Here is a 25,896-nt window from a genome sequence, read left to right on the forward strand (position 1 = left end):
ATGTATGTATTTTGAATTAATAGTAAATAGTATAACATGTTCCTTGTACTACAGCACCTGCTTTGCCCTATTTGTGACTCTGCAGGGCCCTTTTAAGAGTTATTTTATGTAACAGCATGTCCACTCTCTAGTTCAAAACAGAAAAACGCATGGCTACAGTTTGAAGCAGATAAATACTGTGCCCTTTCCACCTTCCTCCCGCAGTCCGCCAACCCCTTTCTCTCCAGTTCTGACGGCTTGGTAACCTACTGCATCCACATCATGGACTGACGGCTTATATCTCCTATTGTCTTAATTCATAAGAAAAAGGCTCCGGTTAACCAGTGCTCCTCATACAGGCCAATTTCTTTACTTAACATGGAGGACAAAATACTGGCCAATAGATTGTATCCCTTGTTTGAAAAACAAATTGTCTTGGAACCGTGGATCAGTCGAGCCCACCGCAGTCTTCGCTGATTGTATGGTCGCTGATTGTATGGGGTACTGACTAAAATAGATGTGTTGCAAAAACCAGCAGTGCTCCAATGGTTAGATGCTGAAAAGGTATTCGATTCACTTGAATTGTCTTATATGAAGGCAGTTCTTCAGAAAATGAGGGTTGGTCTTTAATTTAGTTTTTGGGTATGATTGCTGTGTACCTGCACATGTGCCAGGGTACAGGTGATTGACATGCTTTCAGGGGGGATTTGGCTGGGTTGAGTAATGCGAGAGGGATGCCTGCTGTCTCCCCTGCTGTTGGCCTTTACAGTGCAACAACTTTCTGAATGGGTGAGGAAGGACGCCTGAGTGAGAAGCCTTCTTGGGATCCAAAGTGGGAGAATGTCATTTACTAATACGCTGACAACCTATTGTTGTACTTAGCTGACCCCTTGCACTTGGGCATGAGGTTTTAGACATACTAATTACATGTCCATTATATCCAGGCATTACTGTCAATTGCCATAAATCATAGCCTACTCACGTACCGACTGGGAAACTCCACATGATTGGACATGTCCCCTACAATGGTTGAGACAGGGATTTAAATATCTAGGGGTCTATATCACAATAGACCATAAGGAGTTAATACAACACAACCTAGGTCGGGGTCTCAATGACTATAAAGCAAATATGGAGCAGTGAAGACAGTTGCCTCTCTCCCTGTTGGAGAGATTCTCAATATATAAAATGATTACCCTCCCTAAGTTTCTATATATATTGCAAAACACACCTGATGAGGTCCAGGACAGCTTCTTTGAGTACGTTGATGCCATGATTAGGTCACTGCTTTGAGATGGTGGGACGCCTACAATTACACTCCGCATTCTAATGAGGGGTCCAAACGAACGAGGTGTTGTGCTGCCCGACCTGAGAATGTATTAGTGGGCTGCGCAGCTGGTGGTAATAATTGACTGGGCATTCTGCATACAGCAGGAGCCCTCACTTACGGCTGACAGAAGGACAATTGCCTTCTCTGGATTATCCGCAAGAATGAAATGGGGGGAGACCGCTCCAACCACTGCCCACTTCTTTAGCATCAGTCATAAAAATATAGAAACAGGCTACCCGAGAAATGGGTTGGCAATGTTTGACTCACCATGGGTATCTCACTGTGGGATTCCGAAATCCTTAAAGATCTGAGAGGGTTTCATAGTTTGATATATTCAAACTGTGCAACTTCGGGAGATCACATGGCACGCTCTCATTGCAGACCTTCAGTTGCAATTTGAGGTGGCAGAGTCCCAGAGATTTCAGTATATGCAGGTTAGACCTATGCAGACAAAATATTCCTTGTTGCTGCAGGGGCTGGAGGGCAAGTAACTTCTGGAGCATAGGGTTTCATCCACTCCTCTGCTAAAACATGCAACGTCATTGATCTATAAAACTATACAAAATAATTGCCCCGACCTCTGACTAAACTCAAGGAAAGATGAGCGCAAGATCCTTGGATGGGTATCCTGGAGGATGCAGAGTAGGGGAGGCATGCTGGTACCCTGAGAGGTCGCAATTAGAATGGGCTTCAGGTTGATACAACTCAACATTTGAAATTGATCATACTATACCTGATTTAAGCTCCTAAAGTTGGGTTTGGCGAAAGTTGATAGGTCTCTGAAAGGCTGTCAACAGCAAGGTATGCCTATACTTATGCTGTGGGGCTGGGCGAGGCTCTAGGGTTTCTGGTCTGTTTTGGAGTGAAAGTTCAGAAGGGGAACTGATTTAGAAATAGATCTGAATGCACAAGTGGTCTGCCTGGACATTTGCCTTTGGTGATAGCAGCCACTGGGAGAGGGATTCAGTCCCTTGGATTACAAGAGGGACCTATAACCTAGAACATCAGCTGGTGCATGTCTGAAGCCAGAGACTCTGAAGTATGATATCATCTAGCTGGAGATAGATATAGATATAGGAAACCTTGAAATGGTACACCAGGCTGGACATTTCCACTGTCAAGAATAGCTACTGTACACTAGGCCGGACATTTCCACTGTCAAGAATACCTGATGAGTTGGCAATACCTTTGTCATAAAGTGGGGAAACGTCACAACTGAACACGATGCCAATATAAAAACTGTCAAAATGTAATGTGACTGATAACACCAGAAAATGGCAACACATTGAGGAGTTATGTTTTAATTGTTTGTATGTATGTGTAACCAAAAAGATAACATGTTTTACAAAGAAAGATAATGATTTGAAGGCAAAAAACATCCTTCCCCTTAATAATAAACATATTGGCTTACATATGAACATACACAATTTAAGTGTTCTAGTTACTTTATATTTGACTTTCAACCATCACTAGAAAGGCTGGTTGTCCAAACGTCCTCCTCAATGCACAACTTGGAGGCTTTCAATACAGCTCATCCTGATAGTGTTGATAAAACTTAATTCTCTGAGCTGAAAATATTTTGCTTTAGCAGACTGGCCCTTAGCACTGCGAAAGTCACTTGCCTCCTGCACTGATATGTTCATGCTGTGGGGTAACTTGCAAAACACACAGTGATACATTTGCCAGGCCATATGAAAAATCCATTTAACGATCTGGCCAGGAAAGATTACCTTCAGCCAAACAGGTCTTGAAGTAAGGCCTAGATTCTATGGCCACTGTTGCCCCATCCGTGGGCGCAACTGTCACACTGCGTTGGCATACTTGGATACATTCCACTGGCTTCTTCATGTCAAAGCCATACTCCTGGACCTACCCTTTAAAGAGGATAGCCATTAATAGAGAAAGCCAATTCCTCCTTGGAGCACTTCAAAAATGGTAGAACTACAGCTTGAGTTTTGGGCCAAGCCTCCTTAGTGCAATTCTTTCAACAACAATAGACAGACTCTTGTGGTTGAGACCACCTTCTCAGCATTCCAGACACCTCAGTACCTATATTGTTCCTTTCGGGGTAGGAAGTTATCTAGGATATTACATCAACAGCAGCAGCTATAGTTTCTGTCCTCCTCTGCCGGCTCTGTCCTTCCACCCCTCTCTGACTTCCCCCAAACACCCTCACATCATCACCTTACGGAAGGGGGTTCCACCATTTTTCCACTAACTGGGAAGTAATCACAAAAAACTGCTGAGTCATACGCACGGGCTAGGTCCTACCTTCCTATCCTTTTTCTACCAGGATGTGCTCTTAAGCATGGACGTCCAACACTGCTGAACAAAACTACCAAAGAAGTGATACGCCTAGAAGAAAGGGCCATGCGATTCTGTTTCCTTAGCCTCTTAGTTCCCAAAGAAAGCCTGTAGTCTGAGATTCATCCTGGAACTGCACCTTCCGAATTTATACATTTAGCAGTATGAGTTTAAGATGCTATACAGAGTCAAGTCTTACTGGCCCTTAATACAGGAGTCTGGTCGTAGTCCCTTGGACTGTAGGACTCTTATTCCATCCCCAGAATTACTCCCCACACGCCACCCACCCTCGGATGTTAACTGAGGTTCGCAACATGATCAGCTCACTGTTCTAATGTTGAACTAACGTCTTGTCCATGTATCTTTACAAAAGTGCTAGAGTTTGTATTGACTTCACTGCAACAGTTATTAGGCCATACACTTCCAGACTTGGACAACTGACTAGTAAAAACTGACTCCCAGGCGCTGGTCAGAGAACACATTCTACAGACGATGGCTTGCCTCCATCAATTTGTCTTTACCATCAATGTCCAAAAGTCCTATTTTTCTTAGATGCAGGGACTCACTATCATAAGGGCAGTTCTTCACAGGACAGTCATGAAGGTCTTTCCTCCTCAAAAGTAAAGCACAGATATCCAGGAGAATATTTCAAGATTTTTAATTCTGGTTAAGAGAGTGGCTATGCAGGCTTTGTGGTCTGCTCAGTCTCATACATTCTGTTGGTGTCACACGGCAGATGGCAGATTAGGCCACTTCAGTGCCTGATGTCACAGTGGCTTTAGAATTGGGAGAGGTTTGCAGCTCAGATCTCTCACTCGGTTCATCCACATTTTTACAAGTGTATGCATCCCTCAAATTCTATGGTGAGCTGACAGTTTAGCCCTTGTCTGTTATATCGACATGGTTATGTGATAATCTAGGCCCTATATTGAGAGGGGAGTCACCTGTAGAAGTGGATGCAGCGATAGGGAATCTTTCCAGTAGCGGCTCACCTACCAGGCTACCTCGATGTGATGGTTGATGCTCTTCGTCCCCTTTCACTTGGAGAACGATGAGTGGGAGCTGCATCCCAGATTTACTGGTGTAAATTTCTCCAGATTGGGTTTACATTTGTGTAGCTCTTTGCCACAACCTAGAAAAGAAAGTGTCCTCCCTTATGGACTTGCCTCTGAAAAGTTGTTTTGGTGGCTGCTTAAGTCCTATTGGTGTCAGGGCCTGTTGTATGCTTTTTCATCAATCTCACTTCTGTCGAAGGTACTGCAGAGGGTGTGTGAGGATCAAGCACAGCAGATTCTGATCGCCCTGGCCTTGGGTGTGGACGATCTGGTACAATCTGTTATCACTCAGCACTCTCCCCGCCCCTTCCTCTCCTTCTCTCACAGCAGGATGGTATGGTCCTCCACACTTGACTGCACACACGGAGATTGATCCGTACCATTCAGAGTCCTTTTGCCTTCCTAATGAGGTCACTGGAATCAATCAATCAATCACAGCATTTATAAAGTGCAACTACATACACGTGAGGGTCTCAAGTCGCTGGGGGGGGGGGGGGGGTGGGGGGGGGGGTGCGCTGCTACTGTTCGAAGAGCCAGGTCTTGAGAAGTCTCCTGAAGGTTAGAAGGTCTTCGGTCTGGGTCCGGGTCTTGGCGGCAAGGTGGGAGATTGATCTGCCGCCGGCGGTCACTCTTCGGATGCGGGGGACGGTGGCGAGGGAGAGGTCGGTGGAGCGGAGCTGGCGGTTGGGGGCGTAGAGGTTGAGATGGCTGTTGAGGTATGCTGGTCCTGTGTTGTGGAGTGCCTTGTGTGCGTGGGTGAGGAGTTTGAAGGTTATCCTCTTGTTGATGGGGAGCTAGTGCAGGTCTCTCAGGTGGGGTGTGATATGGCTGCGGGGGGGATGTCGAGGAGCAGTCGTGCAGAGGCGTTCTGGATGCATTGGAGCCGTTTCAGGAGTCTGGCCGGGGCTCCAGCGTAGAGGGCGTTTCCGTAGTCCAGCCTACTGGTGACGAGGGCCTGGGTAACCGTCCTTCTCGTTTCAGTGGGGATCCACTTGAAGATCCTACAAAGACTGCAGAGGGTATTGAAGCAGGAGAGGAGAAGGTGTTGACCTGCTTCGTCATGGAGAGGGTGGAGTCGAGGACGACTCCTAGGTTTCGGGCGTGGTCGGTGGGTGTAAGGGCTGCTCCTAGTGTGGTAGGCCAACAGGAGTTGTCCCAGGCCGAGAGGTTGGGTCCGAGGATGAGGAACTCCGTCTTGTCCGAGTTCAGCTTCAGTCGGCTGTTTCTCATCCAGTCAGCGACGGCCTTCATTCCTTCGTGGAGGTTGGTTTTGGCGGTGAGGGGGTCTTTGGTGAGGGAGAGGATCAGTTGGGTGTCGTCGGCGTAGGAGATAATGTTGAAGTCATGTCGTAGTGCGACTTGGGCGAGCGGTGCCATGTAGACGTTGAATAACGTTGGGTTGAGGGATGAGCCTTGAGGTACACTGCAGATGATCTTGGTGGCTTCGGAGCAGAAGGGGAAGAGGCGGACGCTTTGTGTTCTGCCGTAGAGGATGGAGGTGGTCCGGTCCAGGGCCTTCTCTTGGGATTTCGGCGTCATAGAGTCGTGTTCGTAGTATGCGGTGGCAGACCGTGTTGAAGGCGGCTGACAGGTCCAGGAGGATAAGGGGCGCTGTTTCTCTGTTGTCAAGCAGGGTCCTGATGTCATCCGTGGCGGCGATGAGGGCAGTTTCGGTGCTGTGGTTGCTGCGAAACCCGGACTGGGACGGGTCCAGGAGGCTGTTCTTCTCGAGAAAGCTGGCTAGTTGTTTGTTGACGGCTTTTTCGATGACCTTCGCCGGGAACGGGAGCAAGGAGATGGGTTGGAAGTTCTTGAGGTCCTTGGGGTCCGCCTTGGGTTTCTTGAGTAAGGCGTTGATCTCTGCGTGCTTCCAGCCCTCCAGGATGGTCGCTGTCTCGAAGGAGATGTTGATGGCTTTCCGGAGATGGGGTGCTATGATGCTGCTGGCTTTGTTGAAGATGTGGTGTGGGCAGGGGTCTTCCGGAGTGGATGGTGTTCATGATCTTGAGGGTGTTGTCGTCGTTGATGTTGTTCCAGGCGAGCAGGCGGTTGGTGCGGGTGGGGGTCGTGGGGGCGGGGGTCTCAGCGGTTGCCAGGGTGGTGGTGGCGGCGTCAAAGCTGTTGTGGATGTCTGCGATCCTGCGATGGAAGAAGGTGCCAGCTAGTCGCACAGGTCTTGTGATGGTGGGATGTCGTTGGTGTTGGAGCTGGGGTTGGAGAGTTCTTTTACGATGTTGAATAGCTCTTTGCTGTTCTGTGCGTTGTTGTCTAGGCGGTCTTTGAAGTAGGGTTTTTTGGCCGATCTGATAAGGTGGTGGTGTCTGCGGGTGGCGTTCTTGTGGGCTGTGTAATTTTCCGGTGTTTGTCCCGGATCCAGTTTCTTTTTAGTTTTCGGAACGTACGCTTGGAGGCCTGGAGGTCTTCAGTGAACCAACTGGTTCTCTTGCTGTTGTGGGTGCTGGAGGGCTTCTTGAGTGGGATGAGGGTGTTGGTGCAGTCATCGATCCATTGTATGAGGCTGCGGGCTGCTGCGTCTGGGTCGGTCGGGTCTGTGGGTGGGTTCTTGGCGAGGACGGTGGTTAGCTGGTTCTCGGTGACTTTGCTCCAGAGGCGGTGAGGTATCTGCTGGGTGCAGTGGTATGTGGGGGGGTTTCCGAAAGGTGAAGTGGATGCAGCGGTGGTCGGTCCAGTGGAGTTCAGTGGTGCGGTCGAAGAAGATGTGGGTGCTAGCTGAGAAGATGGGGTCCAGTGTGTGACCTGCGTTGTGGGTGGGTGTAGTGACGAGTTGTCCGAGGTTGGCGAGGTTGTCGGTCAGGTTGGAGGAGTTGGGATCTTTGCTGTTCTTGAGGTGGAAGTTCAGGTCCCAGGGTAGGATGTAGTGTGTGGAGGCGACGGCGTGTGTGCTGATGAAGTCGGCGATGGTGTCGCTGGACTGCGGTCGGGGTCCGGGGGGGTCTGTAGACGAGGGCACCTCTGAGGGTGGTGTTGGGGGTCGGTGTGGATCTGGAAGTGCAGGTGTTCGGCGGTGCTGAGGTTGACGTCGGTGTTTGTCGAGACTTTGAGGGTGTTCCTGTGGACGATGGCGATTCCTACTCCTTTTCCGTTGGTGCGGTCCTTGCAGGCCATCTTGTAGCCTTCCGAGATGGCTATGGCGATGTCGGGTGCCGAGGAAGGGTTCAGCCAGGTCTCTGTCAGGAAGGCGACGTCTGGGGGGGTAGAGTCGAGTAGGTCCCAGAGTTCGACCGCATGTCTGCGGGCAGAGCGGGTGTTGAGAAGGATGCATCGGAGGAATTTGGGTTCTTCAGTAGGTGGGTTGGTGGGTCGGATGCTGGTGAAGCTGCAGTTCCGGCAGGAGAAGGGTCCTTGGGTGCGCTTTGGGGCGGCCAGGCAGCAGGTGCGTTATCATCCGGTGTTGAGTGCGAGTAGGGTGCTGGCATCGTAGCAGAGGTGGGCGTTCGTGGGGGCCAGGGGTCCTAGCGCTGAGCACGGTCCAGGTGCGGACGGGCGCAGACGTGCTTGCAGCGGCGCCATATAAGGGGATGTGGGAGGGAGTAGCAGCTGGGAGGTGGGAGCGGGGCGGCAAATGGGAGAGTGGGGGGTGGGTCGCAGGGAGGCAGCGGCAGGAAGGGACAGTGAATTACAGAAGGAAATAGGGAACGAGGGCAGGAGCAATAAGAGAAATTAGGAAGGCGCAATGCAGTCTAAAACAGAACATGGAGTCTAAACAGTGAGCACAAAAAAACAAAAAGCGGCACAATACAGTTATCTGTACAAGAACAGCGCGAGCAGACAAATGTGAGCAGTAGGGTGGGGGGGAAGCGGCAAACTCACGAAGCAGCAGCAGCTGGCCCAGAGGCAGGCACACACAGGCGGAGCTGTGCCGTGTGGGGAGCGGCCTATCCTGCAAGCAGTCTCTGGCACCGTGAAATCAGTTGGAAAATGTCAACCCCTTTAATTCTTACCTTTTTGATGGATACTTTTTTTTTTTAACATTTATATTTGCTTTTTGTATATAACTGAACAATACAGTCATGTATTCAGCAACACTTCTCCCTCTAATTCCACTCCCACCCCCCAGAAAAACACACTGTTAATGTGCAGTACATCGTAAAATTGTAAATATGGACTATGCATCGAGGTCCCATCTCCCCATTCCCCCCTCCATCCCCACCCGCCCTTCCTTATATGGACTAGGAACGCTACGGTAAGCTCAACCATTCCCCAATCCTCCATCCAGTCCATGATAATGTCTCCACTTTTTTTCGAAACTTCCTAGGGCACCCCCTGGATTTGTAGGTCACCCTCTCAGCCGCCATGTAGAGGTCTAGTCCTTGCCTCCATTCCTCCAGGTCAGGAGGTGTTGGGGACCCCCATCGTTTCGCAATGTCTCTTTTGGCCATCACCAGGGCTAGGACCAGGAAAATCATAAGTGGGCGTGGCAAATCCACATCATTGGACATTCCCAACAAAGCCAGCTTTGGCTCTTGTGTCAGTGGAACTCCCAGGACCTCCTGCAATTCTGAGAAAACACGGGACCAGTATATTTGGATCACTGTGCAGGTCCATATTGTATGATAAAAACCTCTCTCAGCCCCGTGGCATCTGAGACATCTGTCGTTCTCAATTTTCCCCATTCTATGTAGTCGTACCCTGTCGTAGTATGTCCTATGCAGTATAATATATTGAATGAGGCGCAGCCTCGATTTTATCGCAACCTCACGGGGGTGCATTAACACTAACTCCCAGTCTAGATCTTCCAGTGTTCTACTTCACTCTCCCATGTAGCTCTGAGCTTCGCAAGGTTCCCCAGCATATTGTTGGTTAGTGTTTTGTATGTAAGTGAGACTGCTTTCCCCTGAATCTGTTCCTGCAGAAGCCGTCCCTCCAGTGGAGCATACTCTGATATCCCCAACAGTTGTATCTGTTGCGCTTGCCATGCGTGGCGGAACTGGGTGTACTTAAAAAACTGTGAGCTTTGCAGACCATATTCCGCTCTCATATTCTGGAAGGACTTCAGTTTTCCCTTAGCTATAACATCCCCGATGGTGGAGATACCAATATCATCCCAACGTTTGAACCCTATTAGTTTGTGCATCTCACGTAGCCACGTACAGTGCCAAAGTGCCTGAGCCCCACCCTGTTTAATGTTTATATGGAGCCTCTAGACAGGATAGTTCAACCCTTCGGTGTGCGTATTGTCACCTACGCGGACGATACCCAACTGGTGGTCTCTTTAGACCACGCGGAGGGTTCGTCCCACACCTTAGGTCCCTGTCTAGAGGCGGTCGCCAGATGGATGCATTCCTCCTGTTTAAAACTCAATGGGGAGAAAACAGATGTCATTCTGTTGGGGAATTCTTCCCCCTCCGCTTTTACATCCATCTGGCCACCATGTCTGGGTGAGCCCCCGACTCCCAAGCCCCAGATAAAGAGCCTAGGGATCTGGCTTGACCCAGCCTTGAATTTCTCAGTACAAGCCACTAAGATTGCAGCCACCTGTTTTGGGTTGATGAGGATGCTGCGGAAGGTGCTCCCTCTGCTTCCTTTTCAGGCCAGGAGGATACTGGTCCAGGCCCTGATATTGTCGCGCCTGGACTATGGGAATGCTCTTTTTTTGGGAGCCCCTTCCTTTGTCATCCAAAAGCTCCAAGTCACCCAAAACAGTGCGGCCCGCCTCCTCTACAATCTTCCTCGCCGACAGTCAGCCAGGGATGCCTTAAGAGAACTCCATTGGCTCCCTATTGCGGCGAGAGTGCAATTAAAATCTATGTGTATTTTACACAAGGCCTTCCATCACACTGGTCCCGCAATTTTGCAGACCTTGGCCACCCCCTACGTTCCTGTGCGTTCTCTCCGTTCTGGCTCCCTTCAGCTGGCCACCTCCGTCAGAGTCAAGAAGGCTCGATGGGGTGGTCGCTCCTTTTCACATACCGCGGCCAGGCTCTGGAACGCCCTCCCCCTATCTCTTCGGGAAATCACTAACCATCTTGCTTTCAGGAAAACCCTTAAAACACACTTGTATGCAAAAGCACACTGATCTGCCCTGCGCCCGCGCTAATAAAGTGTCAGTCATGAGGGCTACGAGGCCTCCGGGTAGATAGCGCTATACAAGTGTAATTTAATAATAATAATAATAATAATAATAATAATAAAGTGGCGTCTGGCGCGTGGGGGTCTTATTCCAGCCCGTGCGTTTCATGGCTTTATTCCAAGCTCGTAGTGTCGTAAGGGTAGCCAGGAGCAGTTTGTGTTGTGCGGACCCTCCATATAAGTAGTACAACAGGTTGTGTGTGGATAGTGTATGTCTTTCTAGTGTATAGGTGGGATGGTCTGCCGGCAGGTGTAGTCACTCATTAATCGGGGTAATGTGTTCCGCCCAATAATAGGCTTCCAGATTCTGGAGTGAGATTCCGCCACTATACTGGTGCCTCTGAAGCGTGGTCCGTGCTATCCTAGGTTGTTTTCCTAGCCAAAGAAATGCCCGGAGATCCGAATGAATTCTGCGGAACAAGGTGTCTGGGAGGGAATAATATTCATTTTGTAAGGCGTACAAATATTTGGGAAGGATAATCATTTTATATAAGGCTGCTCGCCCTAAGAGTGTGAGTGGCAGGCGTCACCATCTCTCCATGTCCGCGGTTGAGTTTAGTGAGACCCTATCTATATTTCTCTGAAGTGAGAGTGCCTTATCAAGGGTAATGTAAATCCCTAAGTATTGAAAGCCCTCTGCAGTAGTTATTAATTGTTGGGGCAGCACCGTCCAATGATCACCTCCCCCTGGGTCATATAGGATTGATTTATGCCAATTAATTGTATATCCGGAATGGGCACCGCAGTTTTCCAGCTCCCGGAAGAGCTCCGGAATGGTCTTCTCCGGGTCAGTGATGTATAGAAGGACATCGTCCGCATATAGGGACAGCTTCTCCTGAGCCGCATCTGCGTTTGTTATTCTGAATCCGCAGATCGACGAGTTCTGTCTGATTCTGGCCGCCATGATTTCAATGGTGAGTGTGAAGAGAAGGGGCGATAGAGGGCATCCCTGTCGGGTCCCTCTCTGAATCTGAAATTCTCGGGATAGACTCCCTTTCACTCTTACCCTGGCTCGTGGTGCAGTGTAAAGGAGTCGAACCCAGACCCGGAACTTGGTGCCAAAGCCAAATTTTTCTAACACCCCTGCCAGAAATGGCCAGTGAACCGCATCAAAGGCCTTTTCTGCATCGAGGGAGAGGAACCAGTGCGGTGCCTCTCTGTCACTATCTCCTGGAGCAAGTTGTGTATACGTCTAAGATTGAATTTTGTAGCTCTGTCAGGGAGGAAGCCGGTTTGGTCTAGGTGTATCAGATCTAGTATCACCGACCGTAGCCGGATTTCCAGGATAGTCGCAAGAAGCTTCACCTCGGTGTTCAGGAGGGATATAGGTCTGTAGGATGAGCAGTCCTCTCGCGGCTTACCCTCTTTGTAGATCGGAACAATTATCGCCACAGAGAGGTCAGGGGGGAGCCTCTCTTCCTGGTAGGCACCTAAGAAGACGTTTCTCAAGTGTGGAGCCAGGATGTCTGTCGTACATTTAAAGAATTCTGCTGGAAAACCATTGGTTCCGGGGCCTTTCCAGGCCTCAGTCTGCCAATTGCTAACGAAACATCATCTTTCGTGATGTCGGCTTCAAGGGCCTTAACTGATTTCGGGTCTAAGAATGGGACTTCAATCTGGCTCATATATCGGAGGGCATCATCACTTGAGCCTAGGTTCCTAGCTGTATAAAAACTCTCGTAGTGGGCAGCGAAGGACTCAGCGATGTGAGCATCTGTGCAGGCAAGGCCACCGTCTATACGCTTAACTTGTTCTACCCACCGCGCCGCCCGCTCTTTCCTACTAAGCCATGCTAGGAGTCTGCCTGATTTGTCCCCCACGTCATACAGACGATGAAGGGTGGCCAGGTTCTGCGTCTTAGCCTCATCCGTCACCAGGTCTCTGTAGTGGCGTTGTGCATCTACTAGTTTCCTCACGGCGATAGGGGATTTGTTGCTCAGGTGTTCTCTCTCCAGATCTATTATGGCCCGCTCAGCCCCTGCCACCAGTCCCTGAAGTGTTTTCTTCTCTTCTCCAATTCTACTCATTATTCTGTCTCTCATGACCGGTTTCAGGGCTTCCCATAGGGTTACTCCCGAGTTAACCCTTCCCTCGTTTTCCGCCAGGTAAACTTGTGCATCTGCCCGCACCCCCTTCAGGATCGCTGGGTTTTTAAGTTCCCAAGTATCCAATCGCCAGGTGGCCCCTGTTGTGGTGCGTCTATGACCTACTCTGATTAGCAGAGGCGAGTGGTCTGAGATTCCTCTCGCTCTGTAGTCTGCGGTCGAGTCCGTAGTCAGGTCTTGTCTGGGCATAAAGATATAGTCTAGTCGCGAGAATACCTTATGGGGGGCAGAGTAAAAGGAGTATGTAAGTTGTCCCGGGTGTAGCCACCTCTAAACATCAGTAAGACCAATTGTGGAAATCTGGGCCAGTGGTGTCTGGGTAATCTTAGCGGGTGTCGACCCTGAGCGATCCAGCTCCCTAGCCATGACATCGTTGAAGTCCCCGCTCACTAATTGAATGGTGTCGGCCAATTCTAGAAGTATGTTTGCTAACGTCTTGAGTGCATTCGCCTGTAGTTTAGGGGGGGCATATACTGATACTAGTGGGTATGTACGCCTACGCCACTTCCCTTGTACCCCAACGCACGTTCCTTGTGGGTCCGCCCATGTGCGGGTGATGCAGAATGGAGAAGTGGTCTTTATGATAATGGCCACTCCCCTGGAATCAGTAGTGTATCCCGCGTGGGCCAACACTTTGTAACGCCCCCTGGCAATGAAGGAGCAGTTGGACCCCTTGAGGTGCGTCTCTTGTAGGAAAATTACATCAGGCCCTATTCTCTTAATGTATGCGTTTACCAGTCCTCTCTTAACCTTGTTACCGAGACCATTCACATTCCAGGTCAGGACGCTGAGATTGAAAAGGTCAGTCAGTTGTGTGCCTAGTGTACTTGCCATTCTGATGTTTTAACGTGATAGCGTGGGTGTTTCATGGTGTATGAGCAGAGAATGTTGCATCAATAAATACGACTGTAAACAATCAACTGTTTCCCCTCCACGCCCCCCCCTCAGAGTCCCCCCCAACAAACTGTCCAGACTTCCCCATCCCCCACCACCCCCTCCCCACCTTCTCCTCCCAGCCATCCCATACTTGTAACCAAGAAAGCACGAGACTTGTGGGCGGTAAAGGTCTTTCGCCCTCCCGCAAACCCCCCCCAGCTAGAAGAACACTAGGGCTCCAGTCTATGCCGCCACCAGCTTAATTGTCCAGTGAGTTATTGGACGAGTTCTGCCGTTTCGTGGGCCGCTAGAGGTGGCACCCAGCAACCTAAGAACAATAGTGTCAAACAGTATTCAAAAAAGTGGTGTTTGTAACTTGCGTGTCTCCTGCAGTGGCTTACTGCAATTCTGGATACCAAGTCCATACTTCCTCACGAGTGGGAGCCATGCGAGTCCAATCCGCAGTCCTCCGCGCCGCCAGTAGCCCCTTGTTCCATCTCTCGTATCGCTGCGACCAGGGGGTGTAGGGAGTTATCTGTCGAGTCCTCCAGATCTGATGAGCGTGTACTAGCCATATCTTCCATCTCTTCAACGATGTGGTGTTCGAGGCATGTGGGCTACTGAATTCACATCTTGTGCATAGATCGCCGCCTAGTGTTGGGTCCGGATGATCGCACCTTGTTGTCCTGTAAGAGTCTTCGAAGTATCACAAGATAGGTGGCTCCCCCCCCCTGGACTACAGTGCGCATGGGCATCGACTCCATCCTCAGATTTGTTTTTTTCCGCCATTGGGTTCGGATGTATATTGGTTCACTCTGTCGGAATCGATAAAAAAACTTTCTTAAGGCCAAAAGGTCTTTAGTCTTATTCGTCGGTATTGTCTCGCGTTCGGTGCCTACTTGTTCCGGTTCGGTCCCGAGCCGGAGTCTGAAGAACCGCTTGCTCTCGACGCGGAAGGCCCAGTCGAAGACGCTATCGACTGATCATCATGGACCGGAGTCTGTTCAAGAGATGTCCCGTGTGCAACTCCAAGTATCCCCACATCAACGTCCACCCGGTGTGCAACAAGTGTCCGTTGCCGGATCATGATGAAGCCAGTTGCATTGCTTGTTCCCGTTTCAGGTCCAAGAAGACGCTTAAGCATCGACGCGCTGCGTGCCAGGAGGCCCAGCAGACTGCACCGGCACCTGCGGACATCTTCGATGTCGGGGATGATGAAGGAGATGACCGGGAAGTTGAAGAAACCTTGTTGAATCCCAAGTCGGAGGTCGACTACGACGCTGAAATGTTTGAGGCCGAAGAAGACGTCGAAGAGGTAGGAGACGACGACGGGGCCTTTGGGGCCATGGAAGCTAGCTCGAGCGAAGAGCTGACTCAAACAGACATTGGAGCCGTACCGCTTCAACAGGCTCAGGTCGAGGGATCGCCAGTCGGCGTTACCCAAAACCTTGCAATGGGTTCTACGGCCCCGCCTTCGGCTCAGCTACGGACATTATTATTGAGCCGCGCCCTGAGAAATCGAAATCGAAACTGAAAGCAAAACCAGCGGTCTCGACACAGGCGAAAGCACCGGTACCCTCCACGAAACCGAAAGTGCAAGTTACCTTGGTCGGATCCAAGCACTCGGAGCCGTCGGCGCCGATGAAGCACAAGGCTGTGGTCGAGCCGAAGACACAAGTCAAGGGCGTCGAGTAAATCGGCGCCGAAGAAGGTAGACGCCAATGAAGGGCTCGGTGATCCGAAGGCTCACGAGACTCCGCACCAACAAGATAAGGCCAAGAGCGGTGCAACCCACGAGTCCACGTCTGGTGGTGCCTCGAAGGATCCTGGCGACTCGGTGCAGCCGTCCGCCGCTTTCACCAAGAAGGTGACCGACTCCCTACAGCGCATCAAGGAGAAGGCCTCGACAGTCAGCCCTAAAGATGCTCCACCCTCGAAGCCGGTTGAGAAGCCTCAAAAGGGGTCGACGCCCATTCATTTCACGTTGCCACCAAAGGTGGCACCGAAGGCTTTCGCCCCGAAGTTGGGAACGGGTGTGCCTGAGACGGTGCCCTCGGTGCCGAAGTCGACCACAGGGGTTCCAAACCAGAAGCATCGACCATCTTCGTTGGAGGAACAATGTGAACACTTTATTGATGCCGAAACGGGCAGGCTTTCCCTACATAAACGGAAAATTACCCCGGAAAGGCCTATGGAGTCCTACAAGATTCCTTTGAAGAAGAAAAAGGATTCCACTTCGACTCCTGTTCTTGTGGAACCACTCTCTCCACATGCCCATAATGCCTCGCCCACTTACTCTGACGTGGAAGCTGGTGAGGGTGATGATGAGGATGAGTACAGCTATCCTGTCTACACAGACACTGATGATGTCAATGAGCCCTGGGCAGCTGGGGCTGACCCAGGTGACCCTCACTCTGCCCCGGACACTCAACTCTACACGGTGAAAACGTCACCCATTCTGCGGCTTTTCATGCCCTCATTGAACGGGCGGCTAAGAACCATGACTTCCAGCTCCATGCTGACCCCATTGAGGAGGACTTTCTCTTTGACACCTTTTCCGTCTCGGAGAGGACTGTAAAAACTCTCCCTATGTTGAAGGGTGTCTTAAAGCATGCTGGGGACATTTTTAAGGAGCCTACCAGAGCCAGGGTGATAAACCCTAGGATAGAAAAGAAGTAAAAGCCAGCACCTACTGACCCTACTTACATCAAGGGACAGCTCCCTCTAGACTCTCTTGTTGTTTCAAATGCCCGGAAGAGGGCTAATTCTCAAACAACGGGTGATGCTCCTCCCCCAGATAAAGAATCAAAGGTGTTTGAGGCATCAGGGAAAAGGGTGGCGGCTCAAGCGGCCAATATCTGGTGCATTTCGAATACACAAGCACTTCTAGCAAGGTATGACAGGGCACACTATGACACACTGGAAACCCTGTTGCAGCACCTGCCTGACGAATACAAAGAGGCGGCTGAGATACTCATCCAAGAGGGGAAACTAATATCTAATGCTTTCATTAAGTGTGCACTGGACGCGGCTGACACCGCGGCCAGGGCCTTCAAAACTAGCGTTGTGCTGAGTCGACATGCCTGGCTTAGAATCTCGGGATTTAAGCCAGAGATACAGACCACCATTCTTAATCAAACAGTTAACCCTGATCGTCTGTTCGGCCCAGAGGTGGACATCACCTTAGAAAAGATAAAGAAGGACACTGACACTGCTAAGTCCATGGGGGCCTTGCAGTCCCAGCAATTCAGGGGTGGTTCTTTTCGTTGCTCCAGCAATAGAGGTGTTTCCAGAGGCCAGAGCTCACAAACCACGCAGTATTATGAGGGCAACACACAATCCACCTACACCAAACAGAATCGTGGTGGATATCGTGGGACCAGCCCCACGGGCAGGGGCAGAGGAAACAACAACTCCAGATCCTCTGCCAACAACAACAAACCGTGACGCCTTGTCACTGCCCCCCGACCACGCAACACCGGTCGGGGGGAGACTTCAGCAGTTCCTGCCAGTCTGGAAGTCCATCATCACAGACAGGTGGGTCACAAAACTTGTCCAGTACGGTTATTGTCTGGAGTTAACATCCACTCCACCCAACATCCCCCAAGACACCGTCCTATGTCTGACGAGCATTTGCACTTATTGCAGCAGGAGGTACTCTTCATGCTGCAAAAAGGGGCAATCGAGCTCGTGCCTGTGGAAGAAAGAGGCACAGGAGTTTACTCACTGTACTTCTTGATACCAAAGAATGACGGGTCCCTCAGACCCATACTGGACCTCAGACCCCTCAATCAGCACTTTCATATGTTGACCCTGCAGCATGTACTCCCGTTGCTCAGTCAAGGGGATTTCCTCGCAACTTTAGACCTAAAGGATGCGTATCTTCACATTCCGCTGCACCCGTCACACAGAAAATACCTCCGGTTCACCATCCAAAACCAACATTACCAGTTCAAGGTTTTGCCTTTCGGAGTCACCACGACACCCAGGGTGTTTACAAAGTGCCTGGCGACAGTGGCAGCGCACCTAAGGAGACAAAACATTCACGTCTACCCTTATCTGGACGACTGACTCATTCAGGCAAAGTCAGCCCAGCAGTGTGCCGCCCACATGTCCCACACCATTCACCTCCTTCACGATCTGGGATTCTCACTGAATTACCCAAAGTCCCACCTGCAACCAGCCCACATACGGCAGTATCTGGGTGCGACGATAAACACTCTGGCAGCCACAGCACAGCCAAATTCAGTGAGGGTCAACAGCATTCAATCGCTGATACAGAAGTTCAGACCTCAACACTCGCTTCCAGCAAGAGTGTTCATGCAGTTGATAGGCATGATGGCCTCCTGCATCTCCATAGTCCCGCACGCGAGACTACATATGCGTCCGCTTCGTGAGTGCTTAGCACGTCAGTGGACTCCGGCTCACGGACAGTTGAAAGACCTAGTGTTGGTGAGCGGTCGGGCATGCAACTCTCTGCATTGGTGGAACCCACAAAACCTTTGCAAGGGACGACCTTCCAAGAGCCTGTGCCACAGATCATCCTGACAACGGACGCTTCTCTCTAGGGATGGGGAGCTCATGTACTCCATTACACTGTGCCGGGACTATGGACACCACAGCAACGGAGGATGCACATCAATGTTCTGGAACTGATGGCAATCTTCATGGCACTAAAGGCCTTCAAAGTACATCTGTGCAACAAGGTCGTGTTGATCCGGACGGACAACATGACAGCCATGTACTACATTCAGAAGCAGGGAGGGACACACTCTCCACAGCTGTCTCATCTGGCTCAGAGCATGTGGAAGTGGGCCATTCACAGGAGAACATCTTCCTCATGGCAGAGCACCTTCCAGGCAAGGACAATCAGATGGCGGACCTGCTCAGCAGGTACAGCCACCAAATGCACGAGTGGGAGATACATCTATCAGTACTCCACCCGTACTTCCAAAGGTGGGGTCATCCAGAGATAGACCTGTTCGCCACATAGGAGAACGCAAAATGCCAAAGCTTCGCAGCCAGGTTTCCACATCCACAGTCGCAAGGCAATGCGATATGGATGAACTGGTCAGGCAAATTTGCGTACGCTTTTCCCCCAGCACCTCTAATACCGCTGGTGGCACGCAAGCTCAAGCAGCACTCGATGACTCTCATCCTGGTTGCTCCAACGTGGGCTCGCCAACCATGGTACACCACGTTTCTGGAACTGTCCGTGGTACCGCATCAGAGGCTGCGCCTCACACCCAGCCTTTTGACGCAGAGCCATGGCGACATTCAGCACCCAGATCCGCAACAGCTCAACCTGGCGATCTGGCTCCTGAGGTCCTAGAGTTTGGCTACCTCAACTTACCTCCTGACTGTATGGACATCATCCGGGAGGCAAGGAAGCCCACCACTAGAGCATGCTATGCGGCAAAGTGGAAGCGGTTTGTCATTTATTGCGCAAACCACAACATTAACCCGCTAGATGCATCTATTCAGAACATCATTTGTTATCTTTTACATCTGTACAAATGTAATCTAGCCTATGCTTCCATTCGCATACATTTATCTGCAATGGCTGCTTATCTCCAAAACAGGCAGCACCTCTCACTCTTCAGGGTGCCTGCCATTAAAGCCTTTTTGGAAGGACTCAAACAAGTCATTCCTCCGCGGACTCCACCAGCTCCGGAGTGGAACCTCAATGTGGTCCTCACCCGGCTGATGGGTCCCCCTTTTGAACCACTGCATTCCTGCGAGATTCAATTCTTGACATGGAAAGTGGCTTTCCTTATAGCGATTACGTCGCTGTGACGAGTTAGTGAACTCCAGGCACTAACTATCCAAGAGCCTTTTATTCAAATTCATTCTAACAGGGTGGTGCTTCGCACTAATCCTAAATTCCTTCCTAAGGTAGTGTCTCAGTTCCATATCAACCAGACTATAGAACTACCCGTGTTCTTCCAAAATCCAGAGTCACTGGCGGAGAGAATGCTCCACACACTTGATGTCAAAGGGGCCCTAATGTATTACATTGATAGGACCAAAGATTTTAGGAAGACTAAACAACTCTTTGTTGCCTTTGCTCCACAACACAAAGGTAACCCCGTTTCCAAGGCTGGTATAGCCAGGTGGATAGTTAAATGTATTCAGATCTGCTATTTGAAAGCCAAGCGCACTCTCACTATTCCACCACGGGCCCACTCCACTCGAAAGTTAGGGGCCTCCATGGCTTTCCTTGGAAATATTCCTTTGGAAGACATATGTAGAGCAGCCACATGGTCTACCACACACACATTTACAAAACATTACTGTGTTGATGTGCACTCCAAACAGCAGGCAGCTGTAGGGCAGGCTGTTCTAAAAACACTTTTCCATACTGCTGCAGCTGGCACTGGCGGCAGCCGTTAATGGAGGGACTGCTATGCACAAGATATGAATTCAGCAGCCCACATGCCTCGAACCGAATATGCTACTTACCAGTATGCATCTGTTCTTGGCATGTAGGGCTGCTGACATTCATATCGCCCGCCCTCCTCCCCGGCGCCTGTAGCAGCTGCAGAATTCATGTATACTTCTAGCATGGTCATCATTCACTTAGTTTCACTCCATCTTGGCCACAATGGCTAAAAACAATCTGAGGATGGAGTCGATGCCCATGCGCACTGTAGTCCAGGGGAGGAGCCACCTATCTTGTGATACTTCGAAGACTCTTCCAGGACAACAATGTGCGATCATCCGGACCCAACACTAGGCGGCAATCTATGCACAAGATATAAATGTCAGCAGCCCTACATGCCAAGAACAGATGCATACTGGTAAGTAGCATATTCGTTTCCAGGCTGTTGACTTTGGTACCCGGCGTCGGATTCACCTCCGTGATTAAGTTTCGGTCTCGTTCTCCTTTGGTCGATGCAATGTGTTCCGGATTCAACGGGGAGAGCGTATGGCACTTCATCCTAGGGATGTGGGACCGATGTGTCGTAGGCGGGCTTCTCCGGAAGTTGGCTGCCGCCATTTCGAAGTGGACCCTACGTCCCTCTTCCTCCGCCCCTCGGAGTATGGGTCGCTCCTCCAACCACTGCCAGGCCTCCTCCAGGCTGCTGAAGAAGTGTGACCTGCTCTTATATAAGACCTTCAGCTTTGCCGGAAAGAGCAGCATGTAGGATATGTGCATGTCACGCAGTTTTGCCTTGATGAATCATATGAACGGCGCTGTTTCTGCACATCCTGGCTGTAGTCCGGAAATATCATGATATTTGCATTTTCCAATCTAAGTTCCCTTTTTTCCTTGCCTCTCTCAGGATGAGGTCCCTATCTGCAAAGTTAAGGAAACGGGCGATGATCGGCCGTGGCCTCGCTCCCTCCGGAGGTTTCATAAGCGGGGCCCTGTGCGACCTTTCTATGATAGAGTAGTTCGAGAATTTGGCCTATGGGAACGTCGCTGTTAACCAGTCAAGGAGAAACGCTGCAACGTCGGTCTTCTCAATACCTCCTCTAAAACCTACGAAGCGGAGGTTGTTACGTCTTGCCCTATTTTCAGCGTCATCAACTCTCCACAGCAACTGCTTGTGTGATGCCTGGAGCTCCGCCATATCTTTCTTTAGTGCAGCAAGGGAATCCTCCGTCTCGCTGATTCTGGTCTCCGTGACGGTCACTCTCTCCGTCAGATTCCTGAAGTCCTGGCGTAACAAGAGGACCTCCGAACCCACCTCGCCTATTTTTGTCTCCAGCGCCATTCTAGAGTTCTGGATATCAGCCCTTGAGGCCTGTAATGCCTCCATAATTATGGTTGTGTCCGTACTTGCGCAAGGCGGTGTCGGGGCCATCCCACTCTGCGATCATGCCGTAGTGTAGCTGTCGATGGTTTCCTGCCTGGCCGTCCTCTGGGCAGGGTACCTTTTCCCCATGACGGGCCCCGGGCCTGAGCAGTAGTTACTCCCTGCGACCTGTGAGTCGGTGTAGGCGGTGAGGGGGGGGGGGGGGGTGGGAAGATCACCCAGATCTGAACACCCCAGCTCAGTAGGATTCGCCTGCCGCGGATAGTTCGGTTGGAATGGGAGTCCGTGGATGGGCGGAGGCGGGGAGGGGGCCCCCCAGGGTCTCACACACAGCTACCTGTCGAGGCGGGTAGCGATTCCCTCTACTTTACAGGCCTTCGGCTGTATCAGGGCCCCCCTCTGGTGAGCGTCGAAGGTAGGTAGCTCCCCCGCTGTATCCCTCAGGTGAACAACAGCATCAGTGGGTGCCCACTCTTTTCACACCCTTGCTGCCCCAGGAGGAGGGGGGGGGGCAACCGTCTGGATCGGTGCCTCGAGGGGGGTTGGTGCCGGCCCGATCAGGGTCCGGCCTCGGCGCTCTCCAGTGTGTCTCTAGCTCTCCCCTCTTGGCATCCACGCAGGTCGTGTGTCCACGTTGGAACTGTCCGAGGCTATTCCCGTCCCACGGCGGTGCCTACAAGCCGGGAGGGAGGGAAGCAGCCGCCGGTCCGACCAGTCAGCCATGACCGGGACGGCAGGCCCGGCCGTCGGACTCCTCACAATTCAGGTCCCATGTGCCGGGTCGAGGGGGGAGCACCAGGATTCGCGGCTTCGTGAGCGAGGCGGCCCCCTCCTTACCCAGACCTTTGTCGCCAGCGGACACCACCGTCTCGGCGCTCCCCTCTGTTGTGTAATGGTTCTCATGAAATAAGAAACCAGTACGATAAAAGATAAGTAACTTTATTAAATATAACGAGCTCACGAAAGGTGAGGGAACAGCTGTGAAGCAAGTAGCCGACGACCTCGCAGGGGCGTGGCTTTCCTATAAGTATACAATGAGCATTCCAATGTACGTCATTATACTGACAAATGGGGACACAGGGTGAGAGGGGTAGAGAAACAACTAGACCTGTAACATCTCCCTTTTATATGCAGAACAAACATTTTTTACATTAACTCGTAATCTTTGAGTCCAGCAGGTATTTTGGATATTCTTCCATACCTGGTACAAGTACCTTCCCACCCTCCAAAACATTCACTTTTTACATCGCTGGAAGTACTTGAAGTACTGGGATTCTGATCATACATTTTTGTACCAGTGTCTACCACTTCTGTGCCACCCTCCTCCTCTACACTCTCCCCATTGTTGTGAACATCATGACATCGATCATAATCTGTTTGTGGCATGGCCACTTGTTGATTCTCATTACCAGAATACATAAACCATGACAATTCTTTATCATTTACTTCTTTGTTTCCTTTTCCTTTGAACCACAATTCTACTTGCTCTCTATTTAAACATATTGCATCACTCTTGTTCCGCCAACCTAGGTATCTCAAACAAATGGCACTATCTGTGACTTCTACAACCTCCTCAGGGTCATAGTACTTGGACTCTCCTTTGACCTGGTTGTCATGTCTCTTAATGAGCGCCCAATCTCCTTTACTAAACTCTTTGTAAACTGCTTTGTGCACCGTGTCATGATACTTTTTGGCTTTGGTTTGGCTATCACAAATCTTTTGCCTGACTTGCATTTGTTCCTCATTTAAGGCAACTGGCTCTGGCAAACCTACTTCAAACTCTACAATTTTAGGCACCATCTCGTTATCACATCTCCTCCCCCTCATTAAAAAGAATGGGGAAAACCCAGTTACACTGTTCGGTGTTGTATTGTACGCAAACACTCTGTCTTGTATGAATCGTTCCACCGGAATGTTAGAAGATAAAGCTAATTGGATTCCATCTTTTATGAATCGGTTAACTCTTTCTATCTGTCCATTTGATTTTGGGGAGTAAAAAGGAGTTTTCTCTTGCCTAATACCATGGAATCTCAAGAATTCAGTCATTTTACTGGATGTGAGCTGCTTCCCATTATCCGATACTAGTATGCGTGGGCTACCTTCCACAGAGAAGCAATTATCCAAAAAGTCTATGACTGAGTCCGAGTCTATGGTTTTTACAAATCTATGGTAAATCCATTTACTGTAATAGTCACTCATTACGATGAGAAATCTGGATCCTTGGTTCAACAATTGGAAAGGTCCGGCCATGTCGATGGCAACTTTGTACCACGAAGAATTCGGGATGGACACCAACTGCATCTCCTGGATTCTGGGTTTCCAGTGCTTGTCGGATCTGATGCACTCAATACATTTTCCAACAAACAAATTAACGTCCGAGTCCATTTGGGGCCACCAATATTGTTCTTTTAGTCTCTTTTTTTGTCATGGTGGCGCCTAAGTGTGTACTATGAGCTATTTCCATTAGCTTTCTTCTCAATTTACCTGGGGGAACCACCAAATCACCCCTCAAAATATACCCGTCAACACAACTCAATTCTTCTGAAACCTGAAAATACGTTTTGAATTCATGTGGTAAATTTCTTACGGGGGGCCACTTGTGAGAAATGTACTGTTTGACCTTCAATAACACAGGGTCACATTTCATGGCTTCAACCCATTCATTTTCTGACAACGCATTACCTGTTGCTCGGCAGCTGAAAATTGCCGAGACTACACATTCAGTGTCCTCTTCAATCTGACCTTCTCTGTTATCAGTAGGTAACCTTGAAAGGAAATCTGCTCGAATATTGTCTTTTCCTGAGATATGTTTTATTGAAAAATTATATTCCTGTAATTTAGCTAGGAGTCTAACCAACCTGGACGAGGCCTTACCGTTACCTCTTCCGTATCCATCGAACATGTATGTGAGTGGCTTGTGGTCAGTTATCAATTCAAATTCTCTTCCCCATATATACATTTTCAATTTGTCCACAGCCCATACACACGCTAGAGCTTCACGCTCTATAGTACTGTAATTTTTTTCAGCTTCTGTTAGTCTGCGTGAAATAAACGCTACTGAATGCATCTGTTTGTTAACCTTCTGAGTGAATACTGCGCCTATACCTACAGAACTGGCGTCCACAGTAATTATGTTGGTACCCTTGGAGTCGAATGGTTTCAACGTGGGAGCCTCTACTATACACTTTTTAATCTCTGAAAAGGATACATCATGCTGCACGCTCCACTTAAATTGCTCGCCTTTGCGTAATAGAGCTCTCAGGGGTTCCACCAATTCTGCATAGTTTTCTATGAACCTGGAGTAATACTCACTAAGTCCTAAAAAAGATCTTAGCGCATCCCTATCTTCAGGTTTGGGGGCATCTGCAATTGCTTTGATTAAATTCATCTTAGGTTTGATACCTTCTTGGCTTATCACATGACCCAAATATTCTATTTCTGTTTTTAAGAATTCACATTTTTTCTTAGAAACTGTCATGCCCCTCTCTTGTAACTTACCAAGAACCTTTTCCAGGATGACATTATGTTCTCCTATTGTTTCAGCATGGATAAGTATGTCATCCTGGAATTTCTGTACTCCTGACATTTGCCCAAACATATTTTCCATCAGCTTTTGGAATACGCTAGCTGAGGAAGCTAACCCAAATGGTAACCGTACAAATCTGTACGCTCCTAGGGGTGTTATAAACGTTGTCAATTCTTTGGATTCTTCGTCCAGCCTGACCTGGTGGTACGCTGATCTGAGATCAATTAAGGAAAAATATTTCGAACCTGCTGTGGCTGCAAGGATTTCTTGAATTCTAGGGAGGGGAAAACAATCTACTAGGATGTTTTTATTGAGTGACCTCAAATCCGCACACAGGCGGAATTCCCCATTTTTTTTTTTAATCAGAACTATTCCCGAAACCCATTCAGCTGAGTCTGCTGGTTCAATGATTTCTTCGTTCACCAATTTTTCAAGAACATTTTTTAAATCATTCTTAACGGATAGTGGGAGTGACCTCACTTTATGTCTTACAGGCATCGCATCCTTCTTAAGAACTATCTTGTGTACGAAACCTTTCACACAGCCTATTCTGTCTTCAAATAGAGATTCATACTTATTGAGAATGTTACTTACATTATCATTCTTGCAAGTTATAGAAGAAACATTTATGTTAGAAATGAAACCTTCATCCAATATAATGGGGTCCTCTGCTCCCGGTTTCAAAATTATTTTCAACTTTGCTAGGTCTCTCCACCCTACGATGTCCCTGCCCCGCTCTGCCACATATATTTTGGTATTGATACATCTCCCCTTGATGTTCAAGATGTCTTCAAAATACCCAAATATATTAATGTCTGATTCGCCGAAGGCTTTAGGATTAACATCTGACTCAACCAAATCTATCTGA

The 25,896-nt window shown here is 49.6% G+C and overlaps 1 protein-coding gene across 4 annotated transcripts in view; it reads left to right on the forward strand.

Moving 5' to 3' along the window:
• Window positions 1-25,896, forward strand: part of RNF157 (ring finger protein 157) — a 548,807-nt gene that overhangs the window by 316,221 nt on the left and 206,690 nt on the right. The gene's annotated exons all lie outside the window — the stretch shown is intronic.

Source organism: Lissotriton vulgaris, chromosome 7 (genome assembly GCF_964263255.1).
Source record: "Lissotriton vulgaris chromosome 7, aLisVul1.2, whole genome shotgun sequence".
NCBI classification, from domain to species: Eukaryota; Metazoa; Chordata; class Amphibia; order Caudata; family Salamandridae; genus Lissotriton; species Lissotriton vulgaris.